This window comes from Centroberyx gerrardi, chromosome 2, assembly GCF_048128805.1.
Source record: "Centroberyx gerrardi isolate f3 chromosome 2, fCenGer3.hap1.cur.20231027, whole genome shotgun sequence".
NCBI classification, from domain to species: domain Eukaryota; kingdom Metazoa; phylum Chordata; class Actinopteri; order Beryciformes; family Berycidae; genus Centroberyx; species Centroberyx gerrardi.
The window spans coordinates 8,196,370-8,217,473 of NC_135998.1; the positions used below are offsets into that span (position 1 = coordinate 8,196,370).

Genomic DNA, 21,104 nt, shown 5'->3' on the forward strand with positions numbered 1-21,104 from the left:
AAGAGAGAGGAGAAAAAAAAGATTCAATAAGAGATTCGTTAGCTTAACGAATCCGGATAATTTACCAGCTTGGAACCGGTTCCAAAATTGAACCGGCTAACGGAACCCAACCCTGTAGGAGAGTTAGCTATTTCTAAGTATACAGCATGGAAGAAAGAGGGTAAATCTCTCTTGGGACCATTGCTATGGTTATGTTGTTCATGTCTTGTCAATTTTGTCATGTATGATAATATAATGTCGTTCTGGATCTGCAATGGAGGAGCTGTTAAGGTAGGGTCAATTTTTTTCTGATTAGGATGGAGACTTCACGTGTTTTGGAGTTTAATGTGGCGTAGTGTGTTAGGCCAATTCATTTTGCTGAGATCTTTTGTGTTTCAGTCAGGTGGGTTTCTTGTAATAACCAAATGTCAGATCTTTGTTTTTGGAGTAGGTTGAGGACTTTTGTTGGAGCCCCTAATGTTCCATGAGCTTAGCTTCATGGGCATTGTCTTTGGTTTGATGTACGAATAAAAGGACTGAAGTGTTTACAGGGGGCTAGATGAGATTGAGGTTGTTATGTTCTGTGTTGTTTAGAGATGGGCTGCATAGAGATGGTTGTATGTCAAGTGATAATATTAGAGGGCGTATGTGTAGTGGTGTTTTCGAGTGTAGGATGAGAGTTGTTGTGTTTGCTATGAAAGACAAGTAGGATAGAGTATGTGAGGAATTAAGACAATGAGATATAGGAGGTTGGGGAGAGAATGGGGACAGAAAAAAGACCTCTCTCTATGGGGATCGGTTAACAGCAGCACGCAGGAGGTTCTCAACATACTGTAATCATAGAGGGGCGTCCGCCTTCCAGAACCTAGCTGCGACCTACCCAGCGCCACGCCAAGATGCAGGCGTGGCAGGTAAAAGACCTGTTCTCTCACCAATGGCCTCCGCTACCAAATGGAGAGATTATTAAGCATGAATGGCTGATATATTCCCCAACTGCAGGACTGTTTTGCCTGCAAGCTCTTCTCCACTTAGCAATATGCCTTTGTGAGTTTCTTTAGCGACTGGAAACGTTTTGAGCGTGCTGGTGAAGAGCATTCCAAAGAGTGTGTAGTTTGTATGCTGTCTTTATTGCGACGGGCAAAGGGAGCTAACATGGGTTCAGCCTGAGTTCAACAAGCGTGTAGTGTCTGTGATCAAATTCATCTCTGAGAGAGGTCTCGCTTTCAGGGGGGATAATGAGTTATTGGGATCACCACAGATTGGCATCTCTCTGGATATATCTGAGTTAATCAGCCAATAAGATGCTTCTCTGGCGGAACACATACAAAAATATTAGCAACAAGGGAGAGGCAGTACAGTACATCTTATTTGTCGTCAACAATCTGTAACAAATTCATAGAGGTGATGAAAGAACAAGTGAAAGAGACAATAGCCAATGAGCTAAAAGAGGCCAAATATACTGCACTTGGCGCACATAGACCAGCTGACGTTTATTTTTAGGTTCCTAAATAGGTGGGGTTGGGTGGTTGAGCGTTTTTTGGGATTCCGGCCAATTTTTAGTCACACAGGGGAGAGCCTTGCAGATTGTGTTAAATCCATGGTACAAGATTTGGGATGGGATTTGTCAAATTGTCAAGGTTAGTTATATGACAATGCCAGCAATATGGCTGGGAGATATAATAGCCTTCAAGCCCACCTTAAAAAAGACAACCTGCTTATTCGCTACATCCCATGTGCTGCACACTCCATTAATTTAGGAGTGAGTGCTATAGAAAACAGCTGCCCAAATGCAGGACACTTCTTGGACTTTGTTCAGTCACTGTATGCATTTTGCAGTGTGTCAACTCACAGGTCCAAGGTGTTCAGGAACTCAGAAATCCCAGTGGACTCTCAAATGGCTATCCAGTACTCATTGGAGTCGCCAAACGGACTCATCTACAGCGCTGTGGAATAACTATTCCCAAATAGGACAGGCTTTTGAGATGCTTGCTGCTGATGGAGAAAAGAGAGAGACAAGACATGAAGCAGAGGCACTGTGCATAAAACTATATGACCTGGAGGCAGCATTTAGTGCAATGCTGCAAAGGTGTGATATCAACCTCTTCACCGGTGTGTGTGTTTGCTCGAGTCTCTCTGTGACTTTGGCTTCTTTTCAGAACCAGTTTGAGTTATTTCTGAAAGCCACTTTGGATATTCCAGGAGTGAGTCAGACTTTCAAAATGGCCACAAAGCGTAAAAGTAAGCAAAAAGCTTTCGCTGACAAGAATGAGACCAAGCCTGACACACTGGGACTGTTGGATGGAAACAACTGCTTTCAGATTGAGACATTTAATGTAATTGTCGAGAGAATAGAACAGATGTTTATTGTTGCCCACAAAATCAAAATGAACTGACCATTGTTGTTAGGCCTACTTAAGTATTGTCAAAAAGCTTGCTGTGGATTTACCTCATTGAAGTGTGGCTTGTTTGAGGTTGTGTGTCAGAACAATGGAACTAAGCCAAAACAAAACATTGGTATGTAGACCTAAAGTTTAACACTAAAACCTGTTGGAATGTTGTCCTAAAGCATTGATTGATGAATGGATTCATTAAGGTGGAATTTAAACTTAATTTGATTGGATGACTTTTTGGATGGATTTGTTTATCATGATTTATTTCGATTTTGTTCACCAATGATTGAAATCTAATGACGGCGGTCATTATTGAAACAAGTTTCAATAGGCCATAGCATGTTCTAAATTTAATTGTTTGGATTCTTTATTTTTGTAGCACAGATTATTTGTATGCAATAAATTTTGTTTATAATTCATCCTCTCCTTGTGATCACTTTGTTTTAAGTCTTGAACACAGAGCGAAAAAAGATTTGAACACATAAATTGCAGACCGCCTGCTGTACCATCCAACAGGAGCCGACCGCGCCAATACGCCATCCCACCTGCATCTGTATTTCCACAGAAATACAGAAGCGCGATGAATGCTTTCAGTTCATCCACAGACATTACATTACATTATGTCATTTAGCAGACACTTTTGTCCGAAGCGACTTACAATAAGTGCATTTTGTCAACAGTAGTGAAACCAACTGTGCATCTTTTTTTTTTTTTTTTTAAAGAAGGGTAAGAAGATAGGTTAGTTCAAGAGGGGTCCAGGTGTAACCTGAAGAGATGTGTCTTTAGTCTCCGCCGAAAGATGGGCAATGATTTGGCCGTTCTGACAGAAGGGGGGAGCTCGGTCCACCATTGTGGCGCCAGGGATGAGAAGAGTCACGACCAGGATGAGCGACTTCTGAGCCCACGTAGCGGTGGAGGGGCGAGGCGACCTGCAAGGGTGGAGGAGCGGAGGGAACGAGGCGAGGTTTGGAACCTGACCAGAGATTGCAGATAGGGAGGGGCAGTATGATGTACTGCTCTGTAGGCGAGTACCAGTGTCTTGAATTTGATGCGTGCAGAGATGGGAAGCCAGTGAAGTGACCAGAAGAGGGGAGTGACCTGAGAGATTTTTGGTTGGTTGAACACCAGACGGGCTGCAGCGTTCTGAATGCGCTGTAAAGGTCTGATAATAATAATAAACTTTATTTATATAGCACTTATCAAAACACAGTTACAAAGTGCTTTACAAACCAGAGAGAACAATAAGTACATAAAAAGACATAACAATAAAAAGCAAAATTACATAAAAAGGTAAGACATCAGAGGTTATAAACACATTAGTAAAAGGTTCAAGTAAAAGCCAGACGGTAAAAGTGAGTTTTTAAAAGTGATTTAAAAGAAGACACTGAAATGGCTGACCTAATCTCCCCAGGCAGGTTATATGATGGCAGAGGGTAGCCCGGCCAGGAGAACATTGCAGTAGTCCAGGCGGGAGATGACAAGAGCCTGGACCAGGTGTTTTGCCGCTTCCCTCGTAAGGAACGGGTGAATTTTGTGGATGTTGTAGAGAGAGAACCTACAGGAGCGGTTTGTCGCTGCAATGTAGGCAGAGCAGGACAGCTGGTTGTCCTGGATCACCCCGAGGTTCTTGGCAGTCTGAGAGGGCAACACAGTGGTGTTGTCAATGGCGATGGAGAGGTCTGTGAGAGGGCAATCTTTCCCTGTGAGAAAGAGTAGCTCCGTCTTGTCAAGATTGAGCTTGAGGTGGTGCACAGACATCCAAGCACTGATGTCTTTGAGACCTGCGGAGATGCGACCATCAATTATATCCCACTTTCATGTCTGGGAACACAAACATTGGTGTAAATTCTGTAATCATATGTGTGAAATTAATTTCCATGGAGTTTTGATGGCACTCACTTGATCAATGGAAAAAATGCATTCAAGTGTTGAGTAGCAGTGGATGAGGAGAGAGAGACGTTCACCTTGGTACCAATGCCCTGTAGTGGTATTTTGTAGGGAGAACATTGCAAAACTTTTCTGTACTTACTTTTCAAGTTGTTTTTATATATATATATATATATATATATATATATATATATATATATATATATATAATTCTGAAGGCCTTTAAAGCCCATATTTAGGACAAGTCATGGAAGAGTGAGACCATAGCATTTCCAGAAGAGAAATGTAAAATTTAAAATCTCAACATCCAGTTACATTAGCCCACGGCCTTTCTAGTGTTGTGTTAAATTCACTCAGTCGGGATAAACTGACAGCCATTGAAAACCGTAGTGCTGTTTAAAGCCTACACAAGCTTACACCTCACACTGCAGCTGCAGTGGGGTAACGAGTTTACATCAGTTTCTGTACTAACCAATTTCTCAAAGAGTTGAACATTGGTGGATACAGATTTTGATATATTTAATATATTAGCAGGATTAATAGATTCTGATAGATGTTGATATATTGAATAATGGCAAGATTGTTGACCAAAACTAAGCATACGTCACACATTACACCTGTCTTAGCCTCTTTACACTGGCTTCCAATAAAGTTCAGAATTGGCCTTGTATGCAATTCTTATACATAAAAGGCCTTGCATGACCAGGCAACTGAGTACATCACTGAATTGCATCATCCATGTTTGTTTATTTATTTAGTAGTTTATTTGATAGGGACAGTGCAGTTAACATAATTACACTTCACAATTTAAATTCTATTTCTAACTATCTATAATAACTTGTATAGGCTAATAAAAAGTACAGAAATAAAGAAAATAGCCTACATTAAACACAATTGCATCACACAATGTACACACATAACACAACATTTTATGCTGTAATCAGTCAATTTTAAGATTAGCTATGATAATATAAAGACCTGATTAGATTTCAGCCAGTTCTTGACTTCTGAGTTAAACATTTTAGTATCCTTAATTAGTTTAATTTCAGTTGGTAGTTTACTCCAGAGTTTGGTACCCTTTACAGAGAATGCTGATTGTGCAAAAGCAGTCATGCGGTGTGGTTCCCTGCAGTTGCCCTCAGTTACACTTCTGGTTACTCAATTGCCCTCTTGTCTACTAATGCATCTACTTAGGTTCTCTGGAACTAACTTATTTAAGCATTTGAAAACAAGTTTAATATAAGAAACTGAATAAAACACCACAAGGCCCTTTAGCTCTTCAAACCAAGGACTCTTGGCTGTTGCAACTTCTAGACTGAAGAACTCAAAGGGTGATAAAGTGTTTGCAGTAATGGCACTGAGACTGTGGAACAATCTGCCTTCCATTGTTAGATTGTCTGAATCTGTTACTATTTTTAAAGCACAAGTCTCAAAACACATTTTTCTGGTTTGTACTTTTGTCTTTCTGTCTGTTTTTTTTTTCTCTGTAAAGCACTTTGTAAACTCTGTTTTGAAATGTGCTATATAAATATAGAGTATTATTATTATTATTAGAAATTATTATAATACACAATATCAGCTGAGATATAAAGTTACAAAGTAGCTTCCCCAAAACAGCCTGCTAGATAGGGAGAGATTATCAGCAAATGAAAGAGGAAACTACGCTCTCTAATCATCTGGCTAGACAGATGATACCTGATCTTCTGAGTCACTGATCTAAGGGAATCATTTATTCTTTATATTCTATTTCACTGGTTTCATTGAAAGTGATGTTTGATTGTTTGTTTACTGAGGGTGTCAGTAAAAGAATAAACATTCATAACACTAAAATATATTCTTGTAGTCAGTTCTTTTCTTTAGATCTTAGTTATGGTCTTAGCACACAGGTGTGTGTGTGTGTGTGTGTGTGTGTGTGTGTGTGTGTGTGTGTGTGTGTGTGTTTCCTAGAGGAAACATTGATCAGGATGGGCAAATCAGGTGTAAATCAGCCCAATAATCTTCTAGTGTGTCCCCATCCTTAAGTTCTTAATTGCATTATAAGCAAACCAAAATTTAAATAATGGTGCAATTTTAAGGTATTCCATCACAGAGCTGAGTTACAACACAAACAAATAAAATTACAGGTTCACAACTTAAATTTTGAGGCTGCTTCACTAACTAACTATCTATCTAATGAACTAATACAGTGAACTCCCATTAGGCTATTGGGCAGACAGGCATCCGATTAAATGCTATGCAAGTACACTCCAAATTGTGTGTATTACAAATCCCCATATGGGTTAATAACCATATAAGAGGTTAAAATGCTATTTAGCCAGCTGACAGCTAACACACAATATCTGCAATGCAATTCAACACAATATCTACATTAGTTAGAACAAACAATGAGGAGAATTTACTCACAGTTTGATGCACACACAATCTCAAACAGTGGGAAGTAATTTACTTAGCAGATTCTAAGTGATCACTGTCCATTTTCTTCTTAGTGGTTGGACGTCTACTTACTTGATTCTTTCAGGCCGTCCTACAGTCGTGACACTACCTGATTTGAAATTTCGATTCAGTTCCGTCGGCAAACCGATTTGACTCGTTCACTTTAAAGTATCGCTAATGAACGACTGATACGTGAATCGATCACTCAATCACTACTTCCTCTCAAAAAGTCTGTCTATTGATTCCAACCAAGATTGCCTTCCAGTTAGTTGGTGCTTTGTGGACCATCTGGCAGGCAGCTAAAATGTAAAAGTGAAAAGATCTAACTTGCACAGAATATAGTCACATTTTCCTGCCACCCTTCAGAACATGCACATGTGCACACACACAAGCATGCACACATAAAAACACACCTGGTACTGGCCTGTTACACTATGACTACGCAAACACACAGACACAGAAATGAACATATTTCAATCCATAAGCACACACAAGCACACAAATATCTCAACAGATAACTGGAATTAGTGAATTTAGAACAGCAGCACATGCAGTTTCTGGTTCTCGGATTGTTGCCATATTTCCACCCAATTTACTCTGCCATGTTATCACAGCAAGTGGCACAGATATATTTAGAGAGACAGTTTGATTTGATTAAATTCCTGACCTCAGCACTTCAGTTCATTAACTTCTTGTGAAAATAAATGCGTTGTGTGGCTGTGTGTGTGTGTGTGTGTGTGCGAGAGAAAGAAACAGAGACGCAAGAAACATCTAGAGAGAAAGAGGATTAGAGCGACTATAAACATAATTGTAGCGGTGTAAAACTTGTGTAGCAGAGAAACGGTGGGATATAAAGGGTAAAAATCCATAATAATGTTAAAAGGCAGGATTTTGAGAAACAGAAAAACCGAAAACACATCAGACTCACCTTTGCCCATTAGGTAGCAGATACAAAAATCTCACCTCGCAGAACACTGTCATGGTTTGAATGCTTCAAATTGATTACCACTGGTAGAGCTAGGTCACAATTTGGGACTTTTTAAGGAACCTTCTCCCTCTAACTGTCTTTATCATTATTAATTCTACAATCATTTGATGTAAGGGATGTTCTACAGTTTCATCTTGGTATAGCCCATCTATGTGCCCACTGGAATCATTGGCTTTTTGTTATTTGGTATGCAATTTGTTTAGGATTGTAATGCAGTATGGCTATTTCCAAAAATAAAAATTCATAAGTGATGGTCTTGAAAACATTCAGAGAGAGGTGTAGCATTGGAATATGTTCATAAATAATTGGCCAGTCAGCTTCATTACATAATGATGAGACACTTCATATTGATCCCCGCCGGAAAAATGTTTGCTGGCCCCCCGCCATTTTGAGGTAAAGGCATAGGGTCAGCTACAGAGCCGCAGGAGCTGGTAGGGATGCTCTTCTTGCTCAAGGACACTTCAGCAGATTGGGGGGGGGGGGGGGGGGGGGGGGGCTTAAACCCAGGTCCTCCAGTTCAAAGGTTGACTCTCTAACCATTAGACCCCCCTGCTCCCTCAGTTTGATTCCCTGGTTTTTATTCCTGTCTTTAATCTGAATCTCACTTCAAATGCGCTGTCTTCCTGTCTCTGAATCTCACTTCAAATGCGTTGCTTTAGGGTCCAGCTGGAAGTTGGAAGTGGCCCGAGACAACTTCTCTTCTAGCCTGGTGAAACCATCTGTATTCTTAGATTTTTTTAAAGATTATTTTTCTGCATCTTTGCCTTTATTATGATAGTGTTTACAGTAGAGATAGACGGGAAAGATTAGGAGAGAGAGAGGGGAATGACATGCGACAAAGGACCGGATTCAAACCCAGGACGTCGCAGTTACATGGTACGCGCCTTCCTTAGACCACTAAGCCACCAGGACGCCCCGGAACCATCCATATTCTTGTGCTCTGTTCTGCCACACAAATACGTCTGGCCATGGCTCATCAATAAATGAGCTGGGCGCGGCCTTCTGTTGAGTGAAATTCAGGAAATCAGGTTAACAAATTATCACTCTGAATTATCATATCATTCTGAGCGGAGATGAAACCCAGTCCAGTGGCTCGGGGGCAGACACTTCTCCTGCATAATGTAATTGTGCGCAGGTCTGTCTGGCTACTTCTCTTCAGCCAGTCGTTTGGTGTGGACCAGAACCTCACCATCAGATGTATCTGTAGCACACAAGGTAGGAATGAAAGTGATCTTGTTTTCACTGTGGTCCCCTTAGGGCAGAAGGGTGGTGGTATTGGTCTTTGGAAGAGGAAGGCGGCAAGGTGGGGTGAGGGGCACAAGTGGTTGTCAGGAGAATTACAATAAACAGGAAAAGTTACTTGCTAACAACATAATAAAATGAGCAATAAGTGCAATAATATTCTTATGTTCAGAAAAATGAATTTTGTTGTTTTTAATTGATTGGCATCAAACTGGACAGCTTGTAAATTCAAAGCATCATCAAAACACGTATTTGTATTTTCATAATATCACCCTCTTTAGCACATTGGCCAAGTGCAGCAGAACCAATTTAACTGGCTAAACTTGCTAGCAAATGTCCTGCAAATCCACACAGTAAAAATAACTCAGACCATAACTCATCACAGCCCTTTAATTTACCTGCTTGCCACACAGGCTTATTGACATAAACACAACTGACATTAATTTGATACTACTTACTCCTTTGCTTTACTCATTCCTGCCATTCCGTGTTGTTTAACCCCATTTGTAAACCCCCTTTTTTCCATACTGTTTCAGTTTTAAGTAAACTTTCAGAACAAGATGCATTCAGAAATGCTGCATGGTGTGTGCTGCACTGTGGGTTGGGACTGGATTGAGTGACATCATCCAGGGCTGATATGTTTTATGAATGTGTTCCATTACTATGATTTTCCTGTCAGTGACTAGTTAGACACTGCTGTACACAATTACATATATTAATCACTGTATATTACCTCACCCTGCACCAACATAACATTTGCTGGATGCTTTTATCCATGTGAGCATACATTTGTGGTCCCTGTGAGAATCCAATCCCTAAGGCAGCGGCCACACTGATCTGTTGTCTGTCCATGTACGTTCATTTGAATTAATTTTCAGTGAGAGCTGTCTGTTGTCCGGACAGGACTGATGACGCGACTGTCTGTCAGATTTCCATCCATTTTGATGGATAGAAAGTTCAACCCAGCAGAACTTCTTCTGGATAGACAGATTCGTCACCATCCGTTTAGCCAAGTAGAGGCATTCCTATGTTTGTTTTGGAAAAAACAGCAGCAAACACAGACAACGGTACGACCAAAACAAAGATAAAATGGAGAAAGCATATCATTGGGATGATTGTAGGTTTTCCAGGTGAGTTTCTTATTTAATTTATACTGTATAGTCTGTTTCTTATTTTTAGCCCCGCGACAGCAGGGGCTCTACGGAGCGCAATGTCGGTCAATCGTTCGCTCTGTTCACAGCTTTTGGTCACATGAGTGAAAATGTGATGCAGAGAGTTAGATTGCAGACTTTAAACTGGGAGACCCGAGTTCGATTCCCGGCAGGGAAGCTTCCACAAAATGAAATGTTGCGGGGCTGTTAGCCTCTTAGTTTCTATGAAGTAGCACCATTATGAGCAAAGCCTTACTGTATTTCTGCATCAGCCTCCATGTTGACATTCCAAAAAAGCCCAGTTGACAGTAATCTATCCGTCAGTTTTCTGATGGATCAGTGTGGCTGCCGCCTAACCCTGGCAATACATTTTTCCCTGGAGGGGAATTAGATTTTTTCTTGCCGTCCTCCACAGGGAGGTCAGAGCACCGGGTCAGGAACAGAGCAGCACCCTGGAGCTGGTAGGGATCCAGTGTCTTGCTCAAGGTCATTTTATCATCTGTACCATCGACTTAAACCCCACGCAGGCTGTGCAATTTCATCTGTCTTTTGTGCTTATTACCTCCGCCAAGGAGGTTATGTTTTCGGTGCCGTTTGTTTGTTTGTTTGTCTGTTTGTTTGTCTGTTTGTTTGTCTGTTTGTTTGTCTGTTTGTTTGTCTGTTTGTTTGTCTGTTAGCAGGATTACGGAAAAACTACTGGCCCGATTTTCATGAAACTTCGTGGAAGGGTGTAGCATGGGCCAAGGAAGAACCCATTAAATTTTGGAGCGGATCCGGATCCAACTCACGAACAAGCAATAATAGCACGAACCTTGGCGGAGGTCTGCACTCTCCGAGTGCCCTTCTAGTTATATGTCAGATTGTGGGATGTGATCAGTGTAGAATCTTGTGTGAGTTTAAGTCTTCATAATGTATGATTGTTTGAAAGACAGCGCTGCGTACTACATCAGCCAGCGGCACGCCAACCCACGGTTTCAAAATGGTGTGATGGAGGCACAAACAAGCACTTGGCATAATTATGGCAATGCTATGCCTTGAAAAAAACATTAAGAAAAGGCAAAGAAGGATTTGGACTCAATCATGGTCTGGTAGAAGAAGACAACATGGGTTGCCTCTCCTCCAAAGGGAGCTCGAGGTAATCTTCTAAATTTTCGCTAAACTTAAAATAGTATGTATAACTACTAGTAAATAGCTTATATGTAGACATGATTTTGTAGTGGGTGAAGTTTTCTTAATAGCCCTGTATTTAAATTTCCTTTGTGTATGTCTCTCTCTCGCTTTCTCTATCTCTCACTCACACACACATACACACACACACACACACACAAAACTGAACAGTGTGATACCTCTAGTAGCCAGCTACCTCTTCTACCAAATCACATGAGGAATCTACATCGTCCTTTCTGAGTGGCTAACACCTGTTCTGCAGGTTGATAACACTAGAGGCTTTGGGAGCCTCCTTCACATGAATGCTGAGGACTTTTAACCATCTTGTAGGATTAGTGGCACTCTACATAACCAAGAGAGACACACACACACACACACACACACACACACACACACACACACACCTGAGACAGGTTATTACTGCAAAGGAGAGACTCAACGTGACAGTTAGATTCCTTGCCACTGGTAAGAATAACTATGATGATGTTCTTTGTTAACAATCAGGATTAGCAATGTTTAATTCCACACTGCAAAAAACATCCATCTTAACAAATCATTTAGTCTCATATTCAGCCTTAAATCTTATTTTCCAAGAGAAAACAATCTGTCAATGAGGTGAGATAACTCCACTGAGTGTCAATATCTTGAAACAAGTCAGAATATAGTAGATCACTGCATTGGAAACAAGTGAAATTATCTCACTCCATTGGCAGATTTTTTTGCACTTTTTTGAGAAAATAAAAATTTTAGGACTAAATAATAGACAAAATTTTGTTGTTGAGGTGGATATTTTTTGCAGTGCATTTGCTATTTGCACTATTGCTTGGTTTGAGGTGCCGTGCCTTGTTCTCAAAGATGACTACATGAAGGTATGATTTTCATGTTTGTTAATTAGCCCTGCATGTTAGTTTTTTTTATCAGGTAAGGGACACATTCTAAATAACGTAGAGGACATTACAGGACTGTACTACGCTGACGCTATGTTGATATCATGCATTTTCATTGTCTAAAGTATTTTAGTGGACGGTGAAAGAGATAACATTTGACTTTTTTCCCAGACACACACAACAGAGGCAGAGTGGAGAGAGGTAGTTAAAGGTTTCCAAGACAAGTGGCAATTACCTCATCGCCTTGGGGCCATTGATGGGAGGCACATCGCTATCCTCACTCCAGGCAAAAGTGGAAGCACTTACAGGAATTGTAAATCACGCTTCTCCATCTTGCTGATGGCGGTTGTTGATGCCCACTACAGGTTCCTCTATGCACACATTGGCACCCAGGGAGGAGTGTCTGATGGAGGACTCTTCACACATTCAAACCTTTTAGTGGCAATCCACCAACAGCTGCTGAATGTTCCTCAAGCAGAGTCACTGCCAGGTACAGATGCCTCCCACGTTTGTTGTCATCTTAGAAGTTTTAGAAACTTTAGGACCCAGCTTGCTTTGTTGTCAACTGAATACTTTGACTGCTTCTGTTCAGCCTCTTTTAAACAAGTGGTATTGATGCTTCTTCTCTCACCGACAACAGACCTATTTTGAAATTACCCTTCATCTCTGGCTGTCGAGGCACCTCCTGGAAATTTCGGAAAATAACATATTTGAAAAATTTCAGTCTGGTTTCCAACAGCAGCGCAGCATTGAAACTGCCCTGTCAGGGTTGTAAATGATATCCTCATGAATGCCAGTGAGAGCTGTGTTAGAGCTGCTTGATCTTGGTGCTGCATTTGATACTGTAGACCATGGTATCCTCATCAATAGATTGAGGCAGTGGGTTGGTATTTCTGGTTCTGTCCTACACGGGTTCTTTTCCTATTCAGACCTTCATCACATGCGGTGTGCCACAAGGCTCAATTCTTGGCTCAGTTATCCCTGTATATGCTTCCTCTGGGTCACTTAATTGGACAGCATAGCGTCTTCTTCCATTGTTATGCTGATAATACCCAGTTGTACCTTTTTGAATCAAATGAGTTGGCCTCTATGCATAACTGTTTAGCACATGGTAAGAGCTGGATATCAAAGAACAATTAAATTCAGACAAAAGTTAAGGCCCTGAGGGTGTTTCCAGCCAAATTCGGCCTGCCTCAGTGTCCTCCTTTAAATCTCCCTTAAAAACACACTATTTTAGACATGCTTTTATGTAACTTGTTCTTCTGCGAATGTATTTGTATTATTAATTCTACTTTGTCATGCCTTCTTTCCTCCAACATTCCTACGGGAATGTTGCTTATTTATCATCATTTTCTGATTCTTTTTAACTTTGTTTATATATTTTACTTTGATATGTTTTTTTACTTTATCATGTATCCTCTCCTCCCACTATTATTGCTTTTCATCAGGGCTCTTAGACTCTGGAATGACCTGCTTGATGAGATCAGGCTAGCCAGCTTCAGTGTAAATCTCTCTTATAAACATTCTTTTTTTAGACTTGCTTTTGCTTAACTTGTTTTTCTGGGAATGTATTTGTATTATGAATTTTACTTTGTCATGTATCCTTTCCTCCTACTATTGTTACTTTTCTTTTATTACTGTGAAGCACTTTGTAACTGTTTTGATAAGTTCTAAATAAATAAAGTTATTATTATTATTATTATTATTATTATTAGTTCTCGTTCTGAACTTTTGTTTCCCTTTGAGCCTGTGAGCCTTAGGCAGGGTTTATGCTTGGCAGCCTGGGAAATTGGTTTTTTTTTTTACATTTAACAAAAATGACATTTGGCAAAATAACTATTAAAGTCATCAGAGTTCTTGCATGTAGTTCTTTTGTAAAACAAATAACCTGAACTTGAACGTGCTCTTTACATAAACAATTAACCATCAGATAGCAGTGCAACAGATAGTTTTCACAGGCATGAGTGTTCATCAATCAACTTGTAAACCATCGTAGGAGGTGGCAGAGATGATGGCTGAAAGAAAGGTTTGATGATGTATTCATTACGGTATGTGTTGACAGCCAAGCTTTTTTAATCAACATGAATTAATTTGACATGATTCACTTAAAGTTAATAATAATAATAACTGTAGTTATATCACACCTTTAAAAACAGAGTTTACAAAGTGCTTTGACAGGAGGACAGAGAAAAGAGCAACATTCAAGTAAATAGTAGGATAACCATAAGATGGAAACCAAAATAAACAGTATGGATAAAATAAAAGTAAGATAAAATTAAGATAAGAAGATAAAAGACGATAAAAAGAAACGAGTGACTCATTGTGCTTATGAATTGAGACAAATTCTACCCATAAAATTCTACTAAGATGCACATAAATTACCTTAAGTGTGCTGTTAGCCTGAGCAGCACATGTGACTTGAGGTATTCCTGGTGCCTTAGCCTCCACTTGTTTTTCAGTGTAGGCTAATATTTGTCTGTATTGGGTGTGCAGAGGTGTTTGACCCTCTCTGACAGTGACAGAATGAAAATGATGATTTAATGGGACCCACAATGGCCAGTCACACATGCATTAAAATACTCGCACAGCAAAATAATTTATGTGTAGATTGTTGTAGCGTAATCGTCACATACAGTAGTGATGTTAACTTACTAGTTAGCTGTTGTAGCTGCTCACCTGGAAGCTGCAATGCAACAGCTATTTCTTATTTCCAAATGAGGTAGAGGCCACACACCTTGGTCATTTCGACCCATGGTGGATCAGAGTTAAGTGAGCGATGCACAGATCTCGCGGATCTGAAGGAATGTAAAGATGGTAGGCTTGGGAAGACCAGAGACCTGTGAGTCTGATTAGATGCTCTGGGACTCTACAGCCGAATGCTGTTGTGGCAGCTCCGACACGAAAGGAATGACCAGAGAAAAGGTTTCGGGAGATTCCAGATTTGATGAGAACTTGGTGAAGGTGGTAGCGGAACCAGAAGCGGGTAATGTGGCCGGTTTCTGAGATCTGAGAGAAGAGTGGATCAGATGGAATGATATTCTGGATGTTTGCCAAGGGCTCAAAGGAACTTAAGTAGGAGTTTACCAATTTACATTACATTATATTATGTCATTTAGCAGAAGCTTTTGTCCAAAGCGACTTACAATAAGTAAATTTTGTCAACAGTAGTCAAACCGACCGTATATCACAGTCTTCATCATTCACAAAAGAGGAATGCTGCTTTGTAGTATGGAGAGAAGCTTGGGTGACAGGATCATGTTCCAGCAGGAAAAAAAGTATCCAAGGCTCTCTTCCCATACAAAAAGTAAAGGTAAAAAAACAGGATTTCCCTTGCCTCTTTGATTATAAAAGAGTTGGATGTGCTATCTAAACATGGTGAAAGTATCAAAACACACAGTCGCCAACTAAATCCACACAATCCATATTAGAAAAGCGAGCCTCTAAACGAGCCGTTTGGACTTCCGTAACTTTGTGGCATCACAAAGGTTCGCTCATTAGCATTTTTGTAAGAAATAATAGACTAACAAAGTGTTTTTTTCAAAGCGGTTGTATTGTTTATTACCAGAGGGTTTTCCCTACCTGTAGCTGCCGGCTCTGCGGTCTCTCACGTTTCACTCTTGAAACAGTTAGCCAATCAGAAAAGAGGGGTCGTTAATATTAATGAGCCTTAAAGACACGGCGACAGAAACAGCCTGTTCTTGGTAAGGCTCAGAGAAATGCTGGAAAACGAACGTGTAAAAATGGATTGAGAGTGTTTTTGGTTCATGACACCACACACACAGCTTTGAATGGACCTCAAGACATAAAATAAAACACTGGAAAGTGTAGAATATGGGACCTTTAAAAATGTTTAAAAAGCACCAACGCGTTGCGGCACATACACAGCCTTCCTCAGGGTGAAAGCTGTGATGGAGTAACAGTTGCCATATATAATCTTACCACTCGTACCACTTCCAACACTCTTACTTTTAAAGAGACTGAGTTGCCATGTTTCACATCACTATAGTGTATGGCCATGGGATAGTTTTAATTTGTGACTCAAATTGCATTCTTATGTTCTGCCAGTCTATCTTTTAATCTCCTCTTTGTTCATCCCACATAAAAACATCCACATGGACATTCCAATCTGTAGATTACATGTGTGGTAACTGTGTTGTGAACAATGATTACAGTGGCTAAATGGGAAGGTACCTTTTGAAAAGCAATACATTTCTAGATGCACATGGGGAAAGGATGTACAGTATAAAATGCTTTCCTTTGTTAACTGCGATACCACACATGTAATCTACAGGTTGGAATGTCCATGTGGATGTTTTTATGTGGGACAAACAAAGAGGAGATTAAAAGATAGACTGGCAGAACATAAGAATGCCATTACAGTCACAAATAAAAACTATCCCATTGCCATACGGTATAGGGATGTGAAACATGGCAATTCAGGCTTTTTAAAAGTAAGAGTGTTGGAAGTGGTACCCAAAAAATGAAGATGGGGAGACAGACTTAAGCGACGGGGAGACAGACTTCAGAGGCATTTTTGATTGTAAAATCCTTTTCTCCTTTTCTATAAGAGTTCTATATGGTATTATGGTTATGGGTTTCGGATTGTTCTTTTTTATATTTGTACTCTTTCCTTTCTTTCTGATGTATTTGGGGAGGATAACTGTGTCTTCTTTCTCTCTGGTGTTGGTATTAGCCAAGTATCAAGAGCGTCCTATCAAAAACTGCACCCAACATTCCCGTACTGAGTGAAGAGAGCTTCACTCAGTACTCTTGTTTTGTCGGAGGCTGCAAACATACAACAGTGACAATATGTGGTGACGTTTTCCAGGAATAATTAAACCACCAGAAAAAAAAAAAGAGCCAAAAAGCTGTGGACACAGGAAACATAAAAAAAGAAAAAGAAAAGGTACTTGGAGAAAAGAGGGAACGGCACATCTGGTTGGGTTTGATGAGAGCGCAGGCATCATGTTTTGCACTGTGTGCCGGGAGCTAGCCTCCGAAAAGAACAGGGGAAATCCATTTGTGGGACTAAAAATCTGAAATTGGAAGCAATAAAAGACCACAAGGAATCTAAAGCCCACGAGGAACACAATAGCTTAGAACACAATACAAATTTTTATAAAATAACATGTTATAATACAAATAAAAGAAAGTGATGTTATAATGTGTTTAATTCCAATGTTTTCTGCATTGGTGTCTTTGCTTGGCTATTTCTTTTGATTTCAAATATACATATTCATCATGGACCGATGAGTGAACATTCCTATCTATATTCTTATTTATATTTTAATTTTTAATTACATTCCTGTGGCAGCTTTTGCAATCTCATTTTCCCTACACAGAATTAACTATAATAAAATCACTGAAATAGCGATTCCCTAAGTCAAAGAAATTAATCACTTAATCACTTAATCAGTTTCCTTCTTGCACTTTACAACAGCGCTCTCCTTCTATATGAATGTGCTGTTTTTGCTGCATGCTGGAGAAATGTTGTCTCATTCCATGGTTCCAGAAATGTGTGGACACCGACGGAGGTCTCACACATGTTGCTGACAGGTGGAAGGTGTGATGTGATGGGTGTAGACCAGGGGTATTCAACTAAAATTCAAGGAGGTCCAGTCACTAAAATTTCTTCCCGTCAAAGGTCCGAAGTATCATAATGTCTAACTTGTGCTATGATTCGGAGGCCTATATGTAGTTGTTGTATGACTTTCTATCAAATAAAATAAACAATGTACATTTCAATATCATTTCAACAACATTTATTGATCAATTTCAAGAACTTTTCCCATGCACACACATGGAACGTGTGGAAAACAAATCAGTAGCTTAAACATAATTAAAAGTATCACAATTATTTTCTAATTTCAAGTAAAAGAAAACAAGACAGTCTTCAGAATAAAATAGGAAAGTGCCTCTTTTTGAAATAGTGCAAACAGAACTTTCATTTTCCCTTTTTCCCAAGGCGCAGCCGAGGGCATCACGTGGTTCATTTTATGACCAAAGTTTTCCGGCTGGGCGGTGTTTGGACCTTCGGGCCAATCACAGTGCTTAAAAACGGAAAACTCCACTCAACCGGGATGTTGGGCGACATTAAACAAACGCACAATCAAATGACAAGCACAGACAGTTTACTCTAAATCGCGGAGCTGACAGGTTGTTGTGAAAATGTCGAGAAAGAAGAAACGAGACATTCTTTCCTATTTTCTCAATGTGATTAAACAATGTGTTCAAGTGAATTTAACTTGTTTCTATGAAGTAGCACCGTTATGAGTGAAGCTAGGCTGCTATATTTCTGCCATCAATCCGTCAATTCTGTCCGTTTTCCGACAGATCAGTGTGGCCGCTCCGTCAGTCTTATTCTCATTAAATGATCAGAAATTGGTCGCGGTCCGGACAGAACCGTTACTGGGTCCGGATCCGGCCCGGAGTCCGCCAGTTAGTGATGCCTGGTGTAGACTATCCCCCCGTCCCATTACGGCCCCTAAACACTCCCCCTTCATTTTTGAGTGACACTCAATTAGAAGTGATAGTGATGTATCAAAAGGGCCACTCACAGGAGAGGAACTGAGGCGAGAGGGGGTGTGACCCGTAACAGCTCTGGGACGCACTTCCCTCTGTCATCACTTCCTGTTGACGTGGCATTTCAGATGTCGCCACGGTGTTCAGTGTTAAGAGTTCAGTTTCATTTGAGATGTGCAGCGCTGCTTAATAGCAAGAAGAAGACACCTGCCTTGCATGATTGGCGCATTACGTCAGATTGAGGTAAACACATTTTCTTTGTATGTTTGGTATGTTTTTTCAGAGCTTTATAGGGGAGACTGGTTTAATAACATATTAAAACATCAATGAAAATAATCAGACTAGCGTAAATTAATGGTGAAATTGTAAAATGTAGTTTCTACCTAAGAGGTTACTCTTTCATTTTATATCAACATTGTATCATATGGTTTAACCATGTTTTCCTTTTTATAATAATTTCATAATTGTCAACCAGTCCTATCCATTCCTTTCAACCAAATTGTGGCAAATCTACATCTATTTTATTTACTTTATTTCTTATAATTAAATATTGCAGTCATTTCAATTGTAGCCAATTAATTTAGAGCTATATTATTGCATTTGTGGGAAGCTGTCTCCTCCTCTGCCATGCCTTCCACTGTAGTTTGTTATTGTGTTGCAGTGCCTTGCTGGGGCAACCTGCACTCACTTTTGAGCCAGTGTAATCCCTCAGTTTTGAGGGAGCGTCCGAGGGGCGGAACAGGCACCCGCCCTCGCTTACTTTGGCTCACTTGGTAATGGGACATCCTCGAAAATGGTGGCAGGTCGTGTAAACGTGCAAATCTAAGGGTTAGTGTCTACACAAAGTGTTTAGGGGCCGTAATTGGACGGGGGGAGTAAATGTAAGAGGGGATATGTGACGGGGGGAGTAAATGTAAGAGGGGATACAGACGTGCAGCTATCTTTTCTAAGATATATACTCTACAGAACTAGAATGTGAGGGCTTCTTTGATGACAGGCACATTTCTGACACAGCATGACAGTAGCTATTGGGTTCTCTTAGGAGCTTTTGCAAGGGCCTCAAACCCATATATTATGAGATTTCCACACAGTACCAGACCCTCTGAGGCTATAAATTGAGCGTGTTTTGAATTAAAAAGGAAAGCGTTATATTTAGTGCAATTACGCCATTTATTTCTCATTTAAACCCACAATTTAAATAACAGCCAGATAAACCTCTGCCAAAATCCCTCAAATTGGACATTTTACAGGTTATTTGTGAACTTGATGTTTACAGCATTTTACGCTCTTTAAAGTGTAAATTGGAGCAGCTGTTTCAATACCCAGGGTGACGAAGAACTAATTTTCACTGCTGTGAGTGTCATCACACTGTTGAGAAGGATGCTTTGAAAAAATGAGTTCTTACAACAAATGGCTGAAGGACATATTGTTTTGTACACTTCAGTTGTGAGAACATAAAATGGACAAAGCTGGCTTCTGTTGGTATGAGTGTAATTTTATTCGTGAGCTTCTAGATATGCTGTTTGTTGTCAAGAGATGACCTGAGAAGAGGTTGAGAAAAGATGAGACTTGTGAAAATGTATTGTTCTTTGACATATTTTTTTTTAGCATACAATATAATGTAGTGTTATATAAACTTAAGTTTAAAAATAAGATTTTACATCAAATCCCCATACCTCTCTCTCTAATCACTCTCCCCTGTACTGTAATTTAAATACATTAAAAATGCATGAATGCAAATTACAGTATATGGCAGAAGCCTGGCAGGATTCAAGGTTTATGTATATAATTACAAACTACAGTTGTAATTATGAAGGCTACAGGTTAATCTCTCTCTCGGTCGATGGGAAATGTAGTGGAAACGGAGAGTTTACACCTGTTAAAGCAACCAAAATGTGAAATATAACAACAAAAAATCAGTTAGGTTTGCAGGCAGGCAACTGACAGACAAAACAAACTAAATTTGTGATGTAACCAGAGAAAAACAGAGGTGGTATTTTTCTGTTTGCTGTGATTACTTGGAAATTATGAGATATTTGAGAGGTGGAAGGGCCTGCTGGCGAGTTATAACTGGATTATATTCCACGCCTTCTTCAAACTATAGATGCAGTCCTGCCTGTGGTGGCTGATGACAGTAGGATTCACACCATCCTTAGTCCACGCTTGCTGCATATCAGAACCGCATCAACTAGCTGCAATATGCATCTGCAATGTTCATTGCCTCAGATAGGAAATTAGACTCTATGGTGGATGAGTGTTACATGAGTGAATCCAGTCTGCCCCCAAAAGCCCCCTAACTTTTTTTTTTCCTGTGTGTGAAATTCATTCGATTCATAATTTGAGACAGAGGATTATGTCTTGAGGTGCTTTATCACCTCCAATCCCTGTTATGCATTGTCAGATTTTAAGGAGGTTTTTAGGTGCAAAGTCATTTTTATCAGTGCTCCTGGATTCTTGT

General features: G+C 40.0%; 1 pseudogene; it reads right to left on the bottom strand.

Moving 5' to 3' along the window:
* Positions 1-3,113: 3,113 nt before the first annotated feature.
* LOC144539852 (uncharacterized) overlaps positions 3,114-21,104 on the bottom strand; it is a 79,213-nt pseudogene continuing 61,222 nt past the window's right edge.